Source organism: Pteropus vampyrus, unplaced genomic scaffold (assembly GCF_000151845.1).
Source record: "Pteropus vampyrus isolate Shadow unplaced genomic scaffold, Pvam_2.0 Scaffold1, whole genome shotgun sequence".
Classification (NCBI taxonomy): domain Eukaryota; kingdom Metazoa; phylum Chordata; class Mammalia; order Chiroptera; family Pteropodidae; genus Pteropus; species Pteropus vampyrus.
This window is the reverse complement of record NW_011888782.1, coordinates 5,277,240-5,284,201: the sequence shown is the minus strand read 5'-3', so window position 1 is coordinate 5,284,201 and position 6,962 is coordinate 5,277,240. Positions and strand designations below refer to the sequence as shown.

Genomic DNA, 6,962 nt, shown 5'->3' with positions numbered 1-6,962 from the left:
CATTTTTTTTTTATTTTATGTGCTTTTAATACTTGATATTTTGCTACATATTAGAATAATATATTTGTTACTTGAACATTTTTATGTCATTTTTAATGAAATGAAGTTCTAACAGTTGATTTGTTTTATTTTGAGATATTTTAGATTTTTTTTGTTCTTTTTGGTATGAAAATGCTTTTTATTGTAGGTATTATAAAATGATTCTCTTCCAGGAGTTAAAATAGATAATGGAAAGGGTGATGAATGAGTAGGCTAATATTTGTCTCCTAAGAACCTAAAATATTATGACATAAATTTTTTCTGCCTGCCTTTTGCATTGTCTGCTTTGGTTTAAGGTTCCTTCTGGCATAGGAATATTTCAAACTATTTTATTTATTTATTTTTCTAGGTCTTTGCTGTTCTTCCTGCAGCTCAGTTGAAGGAGAACTCAGCTGACTTTTATTTCTTGATTCCCCTTTACTTCCTATTTGCCATCCGAGGCTTGTATTGGGAGAACTCTGTTGTACTGAGCCTGAAGTTATCTTTGACTCGTAACAAGAGCATGCATTTTCAAGTGTCAGTTAGATTTGTGGATCAATAAAGTTCTCCTGAAAGGTAAGTATATATTTATTCAAAATGTACATTTAAAAATTGAATACTATCAATACCTGCATGGACTGGGTGATGTATAACAACAAAAATTTATTTTTCACAGTTCTGGAGGCTAGGAAATCCAAGATCAAGGTGTTAGCAGATTCTCTGTCTGGTGAGGACCTACTTCCTGGTTCATAAACACGTCCATCTTTTCACTGTGTCCTCACATAGGAGAAGGAGTAAGAGAACTCTTTGAGATCTCTTAATAAGGGCATTAATGTCATTCATGAGGGCTCCACCTCCCAGAGGCGTCACTGCTAAAACTACCTTATTGGGAATTAAAATTTCAACATATGAGTTTGGGGCTGGGGGGAGCATAACATTCATTTCATAACAATACCCTTACTTTAGTAATGTGTTCCATAGATTTATATATAAAAAATATTTGTGCGTGCGTGTGTGTGTGTGTGTGTGTGTACACTTCAACTGGATTTAGATTGCAGGCTCCTTCAGGGATTAATGTTGTCTCCTAACACAGTTACTCAGAGTTCCCAGATCAGTTGCTTTTCACCTGCTATATCTATTCACCAGCTTTCAGTCTTTTCCTTTTCCTCATTATTTTCTTTCTCTTTTATTGGAAACATAGTGGGGGCTTTAAAAATGTTTCCCACCAGAAAACTTTTAGCACTTCTCTTAGGGAACACTTTTGGTATCCTCTTTCCCTTTCCTCCCTCTCACCCTCCTCCTCCTTCCTCCTTACCTCCTTACCTTTCTACCTCCCTGCCTTCAGACGTTCATTAAATTTGTTAAGGGAGTAGCAAAATTAGAATGATTGAATTTAAGTGTTGAAGGTCTCTCAGATAGGTAGCATTTACATTTTTTTTTCTTTTTTATCACAACCTGTAGTAAGATATAAAATATACATTTATGAACCCTTTTCCACAGGTATAAATTTAGAAATGAAATAAACAAAAGTTGAAACAGTTCTTACACTAACTACCTGGAATGTATGCTGTGCTCTATTCTATTTTTTTGTATATTTTATTTAATATTTACTAGTGCTTACAGTTATTTTTATTTCCCTATCCGATAATGGTTCACTTTTGCAATTTCAAAAACCATACTTTAGGTCATTTGTATTGTTTTATGACTGACTTGTTGGAAAAGTAAATGGAATAAGGCAGTTTGTTTTCTGTCTCAGTCAAGCTGCTTTTTATCCTGTCTCCTCTGTTCTTCTCATTTTTCTCTCTCCATTCACTACAAGCTATCAGATGGTTTGGTAAAAGAACTGGGTGACTGCTGGGAAGCTTCAGAGCACTTACTTGGCTCTATAGTAAAAACATGGGTGCATATCATCAGATCTCAGAATTTGAAAGGGGGTAATCTTTGATAGAATCATCCCTTTATGGTAAGGTGCATATTTCTTTATTCTCTCTTTGTTCATTCTATCTGTGTAAATTGTGTGCATGCTGATGCCCTTAAATCATTCTTGATTGAAAACATTTTTAAGCCCTTTATATCATCTTAGAATAATGCAGATACTTTCCCAAAGTGGTCTTTTCTAGTACCCATTCCCATTTTATTTAACATTTTTATCCTTTTACTAAATTATAAGCATTTTTTTTCTGATTATAAAAGTAATTTGTTGTCTTAGAAAGTTTAGTGTATATAGAAAAGTAAAAGAAGATAAAAATTATCTCTAGTCCAGTGCAGCCAAAGCAGTTCTAGGAGGGAAGTTCATAGTGACACACACCTACATTAAGGGAGAAAAAAAGCTTAAATAAGCAACCTAACTTTACACCTTAAGGAACTAGAGAAAAAAAAAAGAACAAACTAAGAACAAAGTTAATAGAAGAAAGGAAATAACAAAGAGCACGGAAATAGATAAAATAGAGACTAAAACACCAAGAGAAAATGTCAATAAAACTAAGTTCATTATTTTTTAAAAATAAATAGAACAGACAAACCTTTAGCTAAGCATACTAAGAAAAAAGACAGGAAATGAAAGAGGAGCCATAACAACTGACACCACAAAAATACAAAGGATCATGAGACTACTATGAATAGTTATACCAACAAGTTGAACAACCTAGAAGAAATGGATAAATTTCTAGAAATATGCAGTGTACCCAGACTGAATCGAGAAGGAGCAGAAAATCTGAACAGAGCAATTACTAGTAAGGAGATTGAATCAGTAATCAGAAGTCTCCTAACAAAAGTACAGGACCACATGCTTCACTGGTGAATTCTATTAAACATTTAAAGTAGAATTAACGCCAGTTTTTCTCAAACTCTTCCAAAAAAAAGAAGAGGAGGGAACATTTCCAGAACCATTTTATGAAGCCAGTGTTACCCTGATACCAAAACCAGATAAAGATGCTACAAGAAAAGAAAACTACAGACCAATATTTCTGATGAACACAGCTGTAAAAACCCTCAACAAACCGAATTGAAGGATAAAAAATCATATCATCTCAATAGATGCAGAAAAAGCATCTGTTGACAAAAAACACCCACTTATGATATAAACTCTCACCAAACTGGATGTAGAGGGAATGTACCTCAAAATAATAAAGGCTGTATATGACAAGCCCATAGCTAACATTATGCTCAATGGTGAAAAGCTGAAAGCTTTTCCTCTAAGATCAGAAATAAGATAAGAATGCCCAAACTCACCAACGTTTGAATATCACATCTAATAAGAGGCAATACTCAAAATATATGGAAAATCATATAACTTAGTAGCAAAAAAAACCCCAGTCTGAATAAAAAAATGGGCAGAGGAACTGAATAGACATTTTTAAAAAGAAGTACAGATGGCCAACATACATAAAAAGGTGCTCAACATCACTAATCATTGGGGAAGTGCACTCAAAATGACTGTGAGGTATTTCTTCCCACCTGTCATAATATTTGTCATCAAAAAGGTAAGATAACAAGTGTTTGTGAAGATATGGAGAAAAGGGAACCCTTATGTACTCTTGGAATGTAAATTGGCATAGCCCTACGGAAGGCAGTATGGGGTTCTGGTAGAAATTAAAAATAGAACTACCATATAACCCAGCAATTCTATTTCTAGGTATATATACAAAGAAAATGAAAACAGGATATCAAAGAGATATATCTGAGCTCCCATGTTTATTGCAGAATTATTCACAATAGCCAAGATACGGAAGCAGCCTAAGAGTCCATCAGTGATTGAATGGATAAAGAAGATACGTAATATATATACAATGGAATATTATTCAGACACGAGAAAGAAGGAATTTCTGCCATTTGTGACAACATGGATGGACTTTGAGAACATTAAGCCAGACAGAGAAAGAGAAATAACTGCATTATCACTTACACGTAGAATTCATTTTAAAAGAGAAAAACAAAGAGTCAAGCTCATAGAAACAGAGAGTGGAAAATAATTGCCATCAGCTGGGGGGAATATGTGAAATATATGGCAAGGTAGGCAAAATGTTACAAACTCTCTGCTATAAAATGAATAGGGTCTGAAAATGTAATATATAATATGGTGACTATGGTTGATAACATTATTATATGATTGAAATTTGCTAAGAGAATAGAATGTGAATATCTTCATCAAAAAAGAAAAAAAATACATATGTGTAGTGATGGTTGTGTTAATTAACTGGATGGGGGAATCATTTCACAATTTATACGTAAATCAAATCATCATGATGTACACATTAGCTATGTTACAGTTTTATCACATTATATTGAGGTCAATTATACACCTCATTAGAGAAGAACAAAATACAAAATATAAAAAGAAACAAAAAAAACCTTAATTTTATCATATAGAGATGAACTGATGTGACATTTAAAAAAAATATAACCTATTTTTAAAAATTTTACTTAAATTTAACAGAGGGGACAAAAATTGAAATGTAGCTTAAATGATTAGTGACCCTCAGATAAATGTTTTTTCAAAACCATAAATATTTTCTAAGAGCCTTTCAATGTTAAAGATTATAGAAATTTAAATACTCTGGAAATAAAATAGGAAATGACTGATCTAAAAGCAGAATGTTTTTATTTCAAAATAATTTATGGAGGTGAAATTTATATAACATAAAGTGAAATGAACAGTTCAGTAGCATTTAGTACATTCACAATGCTGTGCAACCACCACCTGTCTCTAGTTTCACACTTTTCTATCACTCCAAGGTAAAACACTTTACACTTTAAGTCGTTTCTCCTTATTCTGCCCTCCTCCCAGTCCCTGGTATTCATCAATCTGCATTCTGTCTCTATGGATTTATCTGTTCTGAATATTCATTTAAATGGAACCATACAGTATGTGACTTCTTTTATTTCTGGGTTCTTTCATTTCTCATAATGTTTTTAAGGTTCATCCATATTATAGCATGTATTGGTACTTCATTCCTTTTCATTGCTGAATAGTATTACTTTGTATATATAAATATAAATACTCAGTTTGCTTCCACCTTTTAGCTATTGTGAATAGTGCTTCTATGAATTTGTGTGTACATGTGCTTATTTGGGTACTCGTTTTAACTTCTTCTAGTTATATACCTAGGAATAAAATTGCTGGATTATATAGTAATTCTTTAACTTTTCGAGGAACCACCAGATTCTTTCCCACAGGGCTGCAGCATTTTATACTCCCGCCAGCAATATATGAGGGTTCTAGTTTCTCCACATCTTGCCAACAATTTTTTCCATTTTTTTGATAATCAGAATGTCTTATGAAAATGATGAATGTCTTTCAGCTAAGTAACATTGTAGAGAAGTGATTATATCCCATATTTCTTATATAATGATTATACATTAATTCAGAGTATCACCTAATTCTCTTTTCCTTCCAGAACTAACTGACCAGTGGACATTGTTTTCCCAAACAAAAGATTTCCTACTTTTCTTCATTTTCTTGAAATCATACTATGTTTTGTTTCATATTTCAACCATGTTTGTGTGTGTGTGTGTGTGTGTGTGTGTGTGTGTGTGTGTGTGTGTGTGTATCGTTCCTTGTTTTCACCAGAGTTTTAGATTACCATTCTTTTTGCTGAATGCTTATAGCCAGCCGATCTGTGTCTCTATTTTTATGGATAGCACACAATTGTACTTCCAGGCTCCTAAATCATAAAATAACATTTTTGTAAGGTTATTTTGCTGTTTTTGAGGAAATATCTCACTTAACCTGGACTTTTCATTTTAAAATGGGCCAGAGCTTCCTTGGCCTTTTGCTGAAGTGTCATTCTCATATTTCTTTTAATTGTATTACTGGGTTAGTTCCAATGTTTCCTGTATCCCATTGTCATTTTTATTCTTAGATTTCTTTAAATGAATTTTCAGAATGTTAAATGATGATAGATGAATTTTCTGAGTTGTGCATATTAGACAATGTTTTTCTTCTATTCTCACATTTGATTGCTAATTTACCTATTCTGCTCACCCCTTTTGTGGTTTTTGTGATCTAGGTATATAATTCTAGATTTAAAATAATTTTCCTGGGAACTTTGGAGTCTTTTCTCAATTTTTTTCTACCATCCATCATTCCTCCTGAGAAATTTGAAGCTAGTCTTACTCACTGAAGAGTGTTCTCTTCACAGAGCAAGAGTGACTCTTGCTCTGGCTGTAGATACTTCTCACGGTGTCTTGCAACATGAGCTTGTTTGTTCTGCTTCAATATTGTAGATCTTAAGTTAGGAAGGATAATGGATGAGGCAAGAGCAATTATAAGACCAAAAAACTGAGCAGCCTTGTGCTTCTGATTACCCATAGTACCTCTAGTGGGGCACTTCTGAGCTTTAAATAATTTCTATTCTTTATAGACTACCTTTCCTTAAAATCTGACATAAGTTTCTTGGTCACTGAGCTGGAAAAAATTTTGAGTGATTATTTTTATACATCCATACGTTCACTTGTCCATGTAGGAAACATTTACTGAGAGTCAATTCACTCAGTACTCTGTCTTTGGGTGTACTTACTGTTATGGAAGTAATAGTTAGAAATAAGATTACTTGTATGTCTTATAACTTTATTTCAATTCCCTCTAAATTCAGGTTCTGGCTTATTGCGTTCCACTTTAAGCAAGGCTAAAAGTTCTCTCTCGTTTTCTTTTGATACCCATATTATATCACAGTCTTGTGTGTGAAATACACCTATTCTTTGTGGCAAGGCTCTGCACTATTTCATTGTCTAATTCTGAGAAGGCTCTTTAGGGAATTCTTTTCGTAGGTGAGTAGTTCATGTGTCGCAGGTTACTCCTTCAACATCTTAGCTGATTCCCTGTTAAGTACCTTTATTATTTAACATCATTTAGTTTGTCTCCTTTCCTGGGCTTCACTTATGCATTTCTCCAGTAGGTTGCCATTTTGTCATCTGAGATTTGGTTTCTGTGTTTAGATTACTGA

The 6,962-nt window shown here is 33.4% G+C and overlaps 1 protein-coding gene across 1 annotated transcript in view; it reads left to right on the top strand.

Annotated features, from left to right (window-relative positions):
* Positions 1 to 383: 383 nt before the first annotated feature.
* Positions 384 to 6,962, top strand: part of TBC1D5 (TBC1 domain family member 5) — a 373,122-nt gene continuing 366,543 nt past the window's right edge. The window contains exon 1 of the mRNA XM_023527949.1: positions 384 to 594. The gene's annotated coding sequence lies outside the window, so the exon portion shown is untranslated. The remainder of the gene's footprint in view (positions 595 to 6,962) is intronic.